Here is a 13,889-nt window from a genome sequence, read left to right as displayed (position 1 = left end):
TGTGTTTGTATGCATGTGTATGTTTGAGTGTGTTTGTGCATGTCTGTGTGTGTGAATTTTGTGTGTGTGTGTGTGTGTGTGTCTCATGTGCATGCATTCACAGAAACACAATAACACACACAAACCAACACACACAAAGAAAGTAAACCCTACACACACACACAAAGAAAGTAATCTACGCACACACACACACACTCAAAACACACTTAAACATACACATGCATACAAACACACAACCACACCAAAACAGAAACAGTACCACACACACACACAACACGTGTTGGGGGCGGGTAGGTGTGTGTTGTTGGGGGTTGTAGGTGTGTGTGTGGGGGGGATGTTCGGATTGGTGTGTGGGTGTATGTGTCTCCGTATGTGTGTGTGTGTATGTGTGTATGTGTGTGTGTGTGAATTTTGTGTATGTGTGTGTGTGTCTCATGTGCATGCATTCACAGAAACACAATAACACACACAAACCAACACACACAAAGAAAGTAAACCCTACACACACACACACACACACACACACAAAGAAAATAAACCCTACACACACACACACACACACAAAGAAAGTAAACCCTACACACACACACACACAAAGAAAATAAACCCTACACACACACACACACAAAGAAAATAAACCCTACACACACACACACACACAAAGAAAATAAACCCTACACACACACACACACACAAAGAAAGTAAACCCTACACACACACACACACAAAGAAAGTAATCTACGCACACACACACACACACACACACACACACACACACTTAAACATACACATGCATACAAACACACAACCACACTAAAACAGAAACAGTACCACACACACACACAACACGTGTTGGGGCGGGGTGTGTGTGTTTGTGGGGGTGTTTAGATAGGTGTGTGTGGATAGGTGTGTGTTGTAGGTGTGTGTGTGGGGGGGGGGGTGTTCGGATTGGTGTGTGGGTGTATGTGTCTCCGTGTGTGTGTGTGTATGTGTGTGTGTGTGTGAATTTTGTGTATGTGTGTGTGTGTGTGTCTCATGTGTCTCATGTTGGTTTGCACACAAACCAACACACACAAAGAAAGTAAACCCTACACACACACACACACACACACACAAAGAAAGTAATCTACGCACACACACACACACACTCAAAACACACTTAAACATACACATGCATACAAACACACAACCACACTAAAACAGAAACAGTACCACACACACACACACAACACGTGTTGGGGGCGGGGTGTGTGTGTGGGTAGGTGTGTGTGTGGGTGTGTGTGTGTGTGGGTGTGTGGGTGTTTAGATAGGTGGGGGGGGGTTGTAGGTGTGTGTGTGTGTGTGGGGTGTTCGGATTGGTGTGTGGGTGTGTGTGTGTGTGGGTGTGTGGGTGTTTAGATAGGTGGGGGGTTTGTAGGTGTGTGTGTGTGGGGGTGTCTGGATTGGTGTGTGTGTGTGGGGGTGTTTAGATAGGTGGGGGGTGTTCGGATTGGTGTGTGTGTGTGTGGGGGTGTTTGGATAGGGGGGGGGGGGTTGTAGGTGTGTGTGTGTGTGGGGGTGTTCGGATTGGTGTGTGGGTGTGTGTGTGTGTGTGGGTGTTTAGATAGGTGGGGGGGGGTTGTAGGTGTGTGTGTGTGGGGGGGGTGTTCGGATTGGTGTGTGGGTGTGTGTGTGTGTGGGTGTGTGGGTGTTTAGATAGGTGGGGGGGGGGGTTGTAGGTGTGTGTGTGTGTGGGGTGTTCGGATTGGTGTGTGGGTGTATGTGTCTCCGTGTGTGTGTGTGTGTGTGTGTGTTAGGAATATACACAACTAGTTACTCTAATATACTCTGGAATGTCCAGAGCGTGTGTACGGGACATTTCGTGTACTGAAGGTAAAAATTACAGTAAATAATGGTGATAATCAGGTGCCATTACTGAGGATAATTATAACAAAAAAATCAACAGTTATTTTCTACCCCAAAAAAAAACAACCCAAAAACAATTAGTTAATTACATAATTAGTCAAGAACTGGCCTTATTTGAACTAATTAGCGGATTAATCGAGTCCAGATCACATGACCACACAGCGGCGATGTAATGAAAGGCCAGTGATTAACGTGGTGTAGGAACAGTGCTGTAGCTACAGGAGGTGGATTTCAGGGTGAAATATTTCCCCGTGCTTTCCAAGCGCTTAATTATGGATGATTAACACAACACACAAACATACAAACACACACACACTCACACACACACACACACACTCACACACACACACACACACACACCCTGCTCACTACCTTTATACCAGAGTCATCAAAGTAGAATGAAAATGGATTTATGATAAAAAATGAAAACAGAAACATTGTCCATAATAGAGGATTATTACAGAAGGAGGAAAGAAGGGAAAGGGTTTATTTTTTTACATTTTTTTGTAATAAGCCGTGGTTTTTGAATGATATTCAGACGAGGTTATTAATACGACAGGATCGCTCGACGCTACAGCATGCCTTAAATGATTAAACCGTGATAAATGACTCCTGCCATCTCCACTTCTGCAGCACTCCGTCATCCGTCTGAACCACATGAACACATCATACTTATCAATAAACTCTAATAACTCCACACATGCTGCCATTTTATTTATCTTTTATTTACCTCTTTATTTTTCCCCTCTCTCTCTCTCTCTCTCTCTCTCTCTCTCTCTCTCTTGCTTGCTCTTGCTCCCCCCCCCCGTCACTCTCGCTCTCTCTGTCTCTCTCTCTTGCTTTTGCTCTCTCACTCTCTCTGCCTCTTTCTCTCTCTCTCTCTGTCTTGCTTGCTCTCTCTCTCTCTCTCTCTCTCTCTCTCTCTCTTACTTGCTCTTACTCTCTCTCTTTCTTTCTCTCTCTCTCTTGCTTGCTCTTGCTCTCAGTCCCCCATCTCTCTCTCTCTCTCTCTCTCTCTCTCAGTCCCCCATCTCTCTCTCTCTCTCTCTCTCTCTCTCTCTCTCTCTCTCTCAGTCCCCATCTCTCTCTCTCTCTCTCTCTCTCTCAGTCCCCCATCTCTCTCTCTCTCTCTCTCTCTCTCTCTCTCTCTCTCAGTCCCCCATCTCTCTCTCTCTCTCTCTCTCTCTCTCTCTCTCAGTCCCCCATCTCTCTCTCTCTCTCTCTCTCTCTCTCTCTCTCAGTCCCCCATCTCTCTCTCTCTCTCTCTCTCTCTCTCTCTCTCTCTCTCTCTCTCTCTCTCTCTCTCTCTCTCTCTCTCTCTCTCTCTCAGTCCCCCTCTCTCTCTCTCTCTCTCTCTCTCTCTCTCTCTCTCTCTCTCCCCCCTCTCTCTCTCTCTCTCTCTCTCTCTCTCAGTCCCCCATCTCTCTCTCTCTCTCTCTCTCTCTCTCTCAGTCCCCCATCTCTCTCTCTCTCTCTCTCTCTCTCTCTCTCTCTCTCTCTCTCTCTCAGTCCCCATCTCTCTCTCTCTCTCTCTCTCTCTCTCTCTCTCTCTCAGTCCCCCATCTCTCTCTCTCTCTCTCTCTCAGTCCCCATCTCTCTCTCTCTCTCTCTCTCTCTCTCTCAGTCCCCCATCTCTCTCTCTCTCTCTTGCTTGCTCTTGCTCTTTCTCTCTCTCTCTCTCTCTCTCTCTCTCTCTCTCTCTCTTGCTTGCTCTTGCTCTCTCTCTCTCTCTCTCTTGCTTGCTCTTGCTCTCTCTCTCTCTCTCTCTCTCTCTCTCTCATCCTTTTCTCTAACAAATTCCCTGTAAATTCACCTGAAAGTCGAATAAATCATCAGCCAAATACATTAAATCCTACATCATTTCGAAAAGCTCTAATTACCATATCATTAATGATCTTATTGTCATATAATTAAATAATTAAAATTATTATATAATTATAATTATTCAATTATTATATTATTACACAATTATTATTATTATTATTATTACATAATTATAAATATGATATAGTTATATAATTATTCGGAACAGAACAGAAATGGGATTTATTATTAATAATGTGAACAATAAAAATAGGATAATTTTGCTTTAATCAAATTCTGCTGAATCTCATTAATTTTTTATGATGATACGTATTAATATTGTCTGGTGACTGATTTCTGACGTTATTGTTTAACTTTTCAAGCTGAAAATCAAGGATGGACAGATGTATGGATGTACTGTAGATTCATAGATGAAGACATAAGAAACGCTTTATTCCGAGGATTCAGTGGATGACAAAACATTTAAGTGTTTTTCCACAGAGGCCAGAAAATTAAATATTCCCCTGTTTTTGTTGTGTTCATGTTCAGCATTGAATGTCTTTGTCATGTCACACTCTACAGCAGCTAACATGACAGTAGACACTCAGGAAAATTTTTATTATTTCTTAAGAATTTTTGTTTAGACCTAGGCTTTTTACTCGAGGAAATACAGTATATTCAAGTCCCCCCCTTTAAAAAATGTGGGATTTTTTCCCACAGAAATGTTTCTCTCTTCAAAGTAAATGCTGATATCGAACCCGTTTCTGCTCTTTGAGACACCCCGAGTGCTTGTTCATCTAAAAAGCAGCTAAAATAAGGTGTTGAAGGTGTTCATCTACAACCACTAAAATTCTACGTAAGGAAAATAAACCATCTAAAACACACTGAAAGCCAACAGAGTCCTGACTCAGCCTTACAGCCAGAAAATCATTCATTTACATTTCTGGCATATATCCTTATCCAGAGTGACTCACAGTTTAGCTTATTTTTATACAACTGAGCCATTGAGGGTTAAGGGCTGAACTCAAGGGTCCAGCACTGGCAGTTTGGTAGACCTGGGATACAAACTAACAACGTTTGTGATAGAAAAATATCAGCGAGAATCAAGGGGAAGGTGTACAAGACAGTGGTGAGACCGGCCATGCTGTATGGTTTAGAGGCAGTGTCACTGAGGAAGAGACAGGAGTCAGAGCTGGAGGTAGCAGAGCTGAAGATGTTGAGGTTCTCTTTGGGAGTGACCCGGTTGGACAGGATTAGGAACGAGTACATCAGAGGGACCGCTCATGTTGGACGAAGTTAGGGAAGACAGATTAAGATGGTTTGGACATGTTCAGAGTGAGTATATGGGTAGGAGAATGTTGGACAAAGAGGAACGCCGAGGAGGAGGTATATGGATGTAATATATGAGGATATGAAGCTAGCGGGTGTGAGTATTGAGGATGCAGAAGATAGGGATAGGTGGAGAGAGATGATTCACTGTGGCCACCCCTGAAGGGAAAAGCCGAAAGATGAAGAAAAACCTTTCGATCAGTAGTCCCCACCACTAAGCTACCACATCCCCACATCGTTTATTTCTACTGATAGAAAGCATCCCATAAATTGGAACATAAGGTCCTATAGTGGTAAAAAGTGATAAGGTAATGATGTAATGATTTGAGGAATGATGGAGTAATAATACTGCAACCCCGCTGATATAGAGCCCCACTGATGTTTCTCATCAACCACTTTATTAGGAACAACTGTCCTATTTACATTTACATTCTAGCATTTGGGAGGCACCCTTATCCAGAGCAACGTACAAAAGTGCTTAGAAACCTCTATCCATGAATATTTATATTAACACTGGGTCAATAGGTCAGAGACTTAAAACTTGGGGCGTTGGGAATAAATCTAGGAATTTCTTTTAAATAAATACATAAAACAAATAGTTTAAGCACTTCAGGAAGAGGTAGGTACTTTTATATTTCTGGCATACGCCCTTATCCAGAGCGACTTACATTTATAACACCAAGTAATTAAGAGATAAGGCCCTTGCTCTATGGACTAGGGGTGGCAGATTGGTGGACCTGGGATTCAAACTCACAACCTTCCCATCATTAGTCCAACATTAACCACTAAGCTACCACAATCTTCAACTGACCAGTGACCAGTGACTCAGCTGTTCAGACATCTAGAGGAAGTTCAATCCTTCATTCCACCACCTCGGTGGCAGATCAGAGAAGAGTCGGTAGCTCGGTAGACCTACATCTTACCCTGAGAGTTGGTGGGACCAGTGCTAGTAGATCTGAGGTACAGTGCAAGGACTAATAAGAGCTATAAGGTATGAGGAAACTGGTCCGTTTTCGGCTTTGTAGGCAAGCATCAGTGTTTTGAATCTTATCCATGCAGCTACGGGAAACCAGTGGAAGGAGTGTGAGAAGAACTAAGCCAGGTTGGAAACAAGTCGCTCAGCTGAATTTTGGATCATTTGCAGAGGACAAATTGCTTTCAGAGGTAGATCTGCCTCGGTAGAGCGTTGCAGTAGTTTTAGTCTTGAAATGACCAGAGACTTTCCTCTTGCTCATTGAGGCACCTTTCTAATCAGCCAATCATGTACTATAGCATAAGAGCAATGATTAAGGTCAAGAGGGTTTGGTTAAAAACATCAGAACAAGGAAAAGGAAAAAATAAATATGAATGGGTTTTGATTCAAAATTGGCTGATTTGAGGACACACACACACTAAAACACACTAAAAACATCTACTGAGCAGGGGTTCTGCGGGCAGTAGCTTAGTGGTTAAGCTGTTGGACTACTGATGGAAAGGTTGTGAGTTTGAATCCCAGGTTCACCAAGCTGCCACTGCTGGGCCCCTCAGCAAGGCCCTTAATGATCAGTTGTATTAAAAATGAGATAAATTGCCAAAAGTCACTCTGGATAAGAACGTCTGCCAAATGCTGTAAATGTAAAACGCCTTGTTGATGATTGATAGATACTTTATTCATCCCAATGGGAAATTTCCAAAATTTCCAAGAGAGGTCAGAGGAGAATGACCAGACTGCTCAATCAACCACTCTACAAGCACGATGAGCAGAAAAGCAACTCAGAACACACACTATACATCTCGAGTTCAACAGTAACACTGCATAATCTGTTCTGTCTTTAGGAAAACCAGGCTAATCTGTAACTTTCCATCTGGTCACATGACCATGTTGTACTTCCCAGGATGGAGTTATGGATCTCACTAGCTGTGAGGAAGGGAAAAAAGAAAAAAGAAAACGTGTTGCCATGCAGCTTGGTGAATGAGAGGCTGGTATTTTCTGATTTCAGTGTCTAAAAATGGTCTGCTCCGGTCAGGTCATGTGATACGTCCATGTGTGTACTCCAGAGTGAAATTTGAAGAAATAAACAGCTGGAGCTCTTTAATAGCTCCAGCTTCATGCCATCAGAGGCTCGGAGACTCTACAGGAATTCGATTGAATTCAAAGAGCTTTTTCTACACGACTTTACTCCTGGCTTTACTCGTCAGTCAGAGTTTTTACTTTTAACCAAAGATCTGGTTCAAAAGTCTTAAAATGACATTAGTGGGTTGAGGTATTTCTGGTTTGCGTCTTGTGGAAATATGTTCAAGCTCTTAAGCCAGCTCTGTATATAAACAGATAAAAGTAGAGTGTTGTCATGTAGGGATTGTTCTTTCATGCATTTGTGACTGTGAAGGTGGTTTGTTTTTTGTTTTTAACAAACGAACATCGTAGAAAGAAAGAAATGTCTAGAAAGCCTGAGGTTATTTCTGTGGGACAATAACACACTGAGAGAGGATGACCCCTGGGACTTGTGTCATTTAAGGAGAATGTCCTCGGGAAATTGAAGCTTGAAATGATGTCCACTTGCACTTAGGTTCCCTTGCTGAACTCGGGGTTGAGGAAACCCTGAGATCTGTTGTCGGAATTCCGAGTTGAGGTGCGTGTTCTATTGCTTGTTTTCTTCTAGTCGGAGGTCAGGTTCTTGTAGTGACCTTTGATCTTTAGTGGGATAGTTTAGATGCATTATTTAGTCTTGACCGAAGGAGTCAACAGTGGCAAAGAGGTTATGGAGAGAGAGAAGAGAGAGAAAGAGAGAGAGAGAGAGAGAGAGAGAGAGAGAGAGATGGTGATAGAAGGTATGGTAATAGAAAAATGCACAAATTTGTTTTGTGGATGTTTTTTTTTTTAAATAAATTTTTATAATTTTTTAATTTTTTAAAAATGTAACTATAAATTGATAAAAAATAAAACTGATTTTTTTAAAAATATATCAATAAAATAAAACTAAAATTTGTCACAGGAAAATAATCAGTGTCAGGGTCATAAGAGTAATCAATATAAATATAAATAATCTAAATAAATAGTAATTTATATAAATATAAATGATCTAAGTAAAAAAAATATTTATATATTATATATTTATTTTTTTATTAATATATTTCCATTAAAAAAATTAAAACACACTAGAGTTGTATTAGCGTCTTATTACACACTTATTACATGTTAAATACAATTCTTAGATTCATAAAAGTTTAACACAAACCATTTCTTATATAAATTAAGAAGCACTTTGATTAAAAGTTTTATTATTTTATTATTTTTATTTATTCACCAGCTCTATATTTGCATGCTCCTTTTTTTCCTTACCTCTTGCTGCCTTTTCCTCTCTCTCTCTCTCTCTCTCTCTCTCTCTCTCTCTCTCTCTCTCTCTCTCTCACTCACTCACTCACTCACTCTCTCTCTCTCACTCACTCACTCACTCTCTCTCTCACTCACTCACTCACTCACTCACTCACTCACTCTCTCTCTCTTTCTCTCTCTCTCTCTCTCTCTCTCTCACTCACTCTCTCTCTCTCACCCTCTTTCGCTCTCTCTCTTCCTAGTGGGATGGTTGAGGGGCGGAGTCTTGGCTGTGAGTGGCGGGAGGGACTCAGACGCAGAGCCACAGGCAGGAGTGTGTGTGGTGTGTGCATGTGTGTTTCAGCGAGGGAACGACCGCACTAGAGAGAGAGAGAGAGAGAGAGAGGTTGTGTGTGTGTATGGCAGTGTATAGGTCTCTTGACGGGGAGAACGTTCAGAGTGTGACACACACACACACACACACTGCTGGTCAGAACAATGAGCCTCTCAGCTCCGGCGACTCTGCCCATCCCGTCCGCCTGCGTCTGAACACACGCTTTCTCTCTCTTTCTTACACACACACACACACACACACACACTCACACACACACACACACACTCATCCCGTTCGCTCGCACATGCTGCTCAGTGATGTGAGGTAAGACTCTCTCTGTCAGTCTGAGGAATGAGAGAAATGCGGTTTAGGAGTGTGTGTATGTGTGTATGTATATATTGTCATTGTCATGCATGAATGAGTCATATCACACTGTGTGTGTGTGTGATCAGTGTGTGTGTGTGTAAAACCATTTCTATTCAAGGCACTCAATTCGCACTGCATTCTCTCTAGGGAGGGAAAAGAGAGTCACACACTGTTGGGACTGTGTTGTAATTGGCATGCTTGGTCTAGACAGCTCACACACACCCACTCTCTCACACACACTCCCACACACACACACACACACACACACATACACAAACCCGGTCGCAGAGCAGAAGTTTCGCAGCAACTCCGTCCTCTCCAAACACACGCTCGGAAAGGTGAAGCTCCGCCGCCTGCCGTGGATAAATTACGTGTGACATGTTTAGCTGGGCTGCCTTTTATGGCGCACGCTCTATCTCAGCACAGTAGAGTCCAGAGAGAGAGAGAGAGAGAGAGAGAGAGAGCAGTAGAGAGGCAGGCAGAGTGAGAGGAGTGTGAAACGTTCACTTGCTCCCTTTGCAGCAGTCAGTGGAGTCCGTACTGGAGCGGAGTAAGTACTTGTTCTTGTTGTGTGCTGGGGAAGCTGTGTGTGTGTGTATACGTGTGTGTGTATAGATATATATATATATATATATTATATGTGTGTGTGTGTGGGGGGGTGTTGTTGCAGGGAACTGCGCATATGCTCTGCTCGTAGCTCTGCAGCAGAAGGTTTGATTGATAATTTGTCAACTTGAGCGTTCAACGTCAGTGTCCGTAGCAGAGTGTTTACATCTGGGAAACGTTCGTATTCGCTTCTTCACATTCTCCGTGTCCTTGGGTGTGCGGTTATGATGACCCAACTCCTGATGTTTATACTGGAGCTACCCTCAGGAAATGATTAAACTCCCTGAGTTCCTACTGCCGTCTGCACCAGTCTGGCTGAAATGTGTGTGTGTGTGTGTGTGTGTGAGAGAGAGAGAGATCTGAGCTCCGCATCATATAGCCTGCGCTCAGTGATAGCATGCAGGATGAAGATCACTTTGTAATAAAGACGAACGTTCGGGCAACTTGAATGTCCCTGGACGTTTTTGATATTTGTGCTTATCGAGTTGTCCTCATGTAACGTTCAAGTCGGCCGAACGTTCCTGGTTGTTTTAAAGCGATCCACAAGTGCAGGATATATGGAGAGCACCGAGTCGGCCGTGTCATCGGTGACATTCGTCCTGATCAGACAGACAGCCAGACAATCCATGAAGCGAGACACGTCAAAGAGTCCTGGTTAGGATGGCAAGGACGTTATTGAAGTTTCTGAAGTCTTTCATAGTATTTATCAGTGTGTGTGTGTGAAGATAGATAAATCACCTTTTTCATGTCGTTGTCTCCGCTCTCATGTCAGGATTGTGGAATTCAGGGACATCCATTCTGTCTCTTCAGCAAAGAGAGGAGTTTGCTCTGGAATGCAGATGAGTGTGCGTATGTGTGTGTGTGTGCATGTGTGTGTGTGTGAGTGAGGGGGAGCGTTCATTAGAGTGTGAGGGTTAAATGACTGCTGTGCGGGTGGCACGTGGAGTCTGTAATTTGGAGAGATTATGGTGTCAGGAAGGCATTCCGAGACACACACACACACACACACACACACACACACACACACCAGTCAACCCTGCCAAAAGTCCTGACAGATGACATCACCAGGCAGCTCAGAAGTCATATTTTATTTATTCCTATGCTTCATCATCTTCACGTCTTTGTTTTTTTCCCCCTTGTTGTCAATTTTTTTTTCTTTCTGATAATTAATAATCACCTTCGCGTAATCGCGCTCCCGCTTTCTAGAAGCGTCTCTCCACCGATTTATCATGAAGATAAAGTTCCTACAGGCTAAAACGCCTCTATAGCACGCTGCACACATCTCCTGATTAACAACCCCCCCACCCCACCCCCATCACCCTACCCCTCCTCCACCCCCACACACACACTACCCAGTATAGCTAGCGTAGCACATTTCACATGAGCTGCATCATCAGTCCGCTTCTCCCCTGTGACACACTGGAGTCAGTGTGCGCTGCCTCGGCCCGTCCGTTTCGGTTATGAGTAGGGTCTTTGTCCGCATGTGGACACGCGCATACAGGCCAATCGGCAGCGACACAGACAGCGCAGAAAATGAAATCACACACTCCTCCTTACAGCTAAAAGAGGAGGTAGTCTTGCCTTTTGTATGGAGACAGTTTCTGCTTTGTTAGCGCAGCTTCTTCACTAGTCCCTGTTTACAGTGTGTGTGTGTGTGTGTGTGTGTGTGTGTGTGTCCCACATCATGCGGTTGGGTCTTGTGACTCGTGATGCATGGGAAACAGTGCCATGTACTGCACCATAGGTGACCTAGAGAAAGAACGAAAGATAGAACGAAAGAATGGAATAAAACACAACGCTGCAAAATACTCCGATCTGATTGGTCGGAAAGTGTTGATTCATTTTCTGTAACAGCAGCTCAAGACTGAATCGCAGCTTCTCTTACAGGGACTTGCAAGGAACATTGGCATATACAGTGACGTTTCCTGAGAGAGGCCGTTTGTTTAACGTTTTCTGAAAGGACAGTCAGTGTCAGTGTTTGGTCAGTTCTCTGGAATAGTTTTTAAGCTCAGTAGAGTGAAAAAGATGAAGTGAAGGAACTGGTGTTTCGATGTGTTTTATTGAAAGTGATAACAGGAACTAAATCGATTTTAAGGGGCGTGTGCTTACAGGGAAACGATCAAGGATGAGGTGTGAAGCAGAATTACAGGAATCACCCTGAAGTTTTATTCTTCTTGTGCCACAGCAAAAATAGATTAAAAAATAAATAAAACAAAACAGCAGCAGTAATAATAATAATAATAATAATAAACATAATAATAATAATAATAATAATAATAAACATGATAATAATAATAATAATAATAATAATAATAATAATATAAAAGTGTTTATTTATTTATTCATTTATTCATTTATTATTTTGTTTTTAATCAATTAATTTTTTTATTATTACATTTTTTTTTAATAACTAAAGGATGGCCCTATACTTTTTTTTATCCAGTTGCTTTGTAAAGGTTTGTGCATGAAGATTGTCCACAAAGCAAGATATTACCTATCTATTTTATATTATTACTTTATAATGAATAATGTTTACTTTATCTTGAAGGAAAATGTCATCAGTTGCAGCTGAGAAATCATAAAATTCAGAAAACATACAGAAAAGTTACAGCAGCTTTAGCGCTGACACTGGAGACTCCTTCCATAAATTTTAAATAAAAAAAATAAATAAATAAATATTTTTAAAATAAGAACATTTTTCTTTCTTAAATAACTATTCTTTTCGGTTTATTATCAGGCCAGTTTAATATTATTATTTATTATTATAAAAATATGTAAGAATATTTTTATTATTAATAAAATGAAAAAAAAAAATTAAAATATTTAATAATATTGTTACTATTAAAAATAACTGAAACACTTGCATATTCCTAATAAGCTGATATTAATGTTTATTTAATCAAAAAGCACTGTTTTTTAAAATAAGATCAGGTTCAAATGGAAAATTTATCCCCCCCCCCAAAAAAAATCCATTTTAAATCAATACAGACTTTTAAATCGCAACCCACTGGCTAACACGTACCACTGCCATGTTAATCTGCGGTCAATTTTTTGGCCTCATTACAATCCTCATTAAAGCAGATATTAATCGTTGTGAAGCAGAAGGGAGAGCTGATCTGTAGACAGTGTCCACGCTGAGGTCGAAGGGTGGATCAGGTCACTTCCACACACTGCCACACTCAATTAGCCATTTTACTGCCACTTCTAAATAAGCATTCTCACTTCCACTTCATTAGAGCAGACGGCCATCTCAGCGTGGGAGCTCGGCTCACGTCGTGCAGTGGGCGTTCGGCACAAACACGCCTTCGCACGCACTCGCATGCACCCGGCCTACACGCTGAGAGCTGAACATGCACAAATATCCCAATTACAGGGGAGAAAATCAGCACAAACACCCACACTCTATCCAAACGCCCCGAACCTATTCGAGCGTGTAGGAATATTACAAATAAATCGAAAATAAATACAGTATATCTTACAGGACTATTTTAGGCGTGAACCAGGGAGGATGTGGATGACCTTTCACATCATGCACAGACTTTGACACTCAAATATGCTGAAATTTTCAACATGAATCTTTTTTACTTACTGATATTTTTTCCGATTTTAAGAGAAATGGGAACAAATTGATTTCAGACAAATGATGTAATAATGCATGTTAATCCCTAATCCTACATCTCGAGTCAGACGGATGTGATAGAATTTGATAGCGTGAGACCGATTAACTTCGAGTCGGAATAAGAAAATAACAGATTTGAGGGCAATAGATGGAAAAATGGATGTCATATTTGACCACATTTTGTGTTGGCACCAAAGCGTTCCAAACCTCACAGCTCCAGCATCCCTGGTTCGATCTAAGACAAGTTATTGTTTGCGTGGAGCTTCAAATGTTCTCCACATGTTCCTAAGAGTTTCCTCAGGATTCTCTGGGTTTTCTCTTATCTCTCAAAAACCAATGCTGGTCTATGTAGTAGATGTTGCAAGGCTCTCAATCCTCAGTTGCTCAACTGCCAGAGATGTAGATGTAATGAAGGTGTGGTGTGACCTAGCTCTTATCTTGACTGGTTGATCTTTTTTTTTGGTGGCCTGATTTGTTGTTGTTGTTGTTGTTGTTGATTGGTTAAGGTTATACCCTTATTACAATCTCATTGACTTGCTTTCCTTCAGTTTATGTCGTACTCAGAGGTACACCCTGGTTGCGAAATCTCATTAGCATAGTTTTGCTTGGATGTCTGGCTTGACAGATTGAATCTG

At 41.8% G+C, this 13,889-nt stretch overlaps 1 protein-coding gene across 12 annotated transcripts in view; it reads left to right on the top strand.

Moving 5' to 3' along the window:
* The window catches only part of LOC131370762 (muscleblind-like protein 1), a 131,668-nt gene that overhangs the window by 17,281 nt on the left and 100,498 nt on the right, over window positions 1-13,889 (top strand). For 4 of the 12 annotated variants that reach the window (XM_058418234.1, XM_058418228.1, XM_058418233.1 and 1 more), the window contains exon 1: window positions 9,383-9,579. The exons of 1 other annotated variant lie outside the window; for it this stretch is intronic. The gene's annotated coding sequence lies outside the window, so the exon portion shown is untranslated. 7 more of the 12 variants (XM_058418232.1, XM_058418226.1, XM_058418219.1 and 4 more) reach the window with 4 other exon arrangements.

This window comes from Hemibagrus wyckioides, linkage group LG20 (genome assembly GCF_019097595.1).
Source record: "Hemibagrus wyckioides isolate EC202008001 linkage group LG20, SWU_Hwy_1.0, whole genome shotgun sequence".
Classification (NCBI taxonomy): Eukaryota; Metazoa; Chordata; class Actinopteri; order Siluriformes; family Bagridae; genus Hemibagrus; species Hemibagrus wyckioides.
Note: the sequence above shows the minus strand (reverse complement) of the source record. Positions and strands in the feature narration are given on the sequence as shown.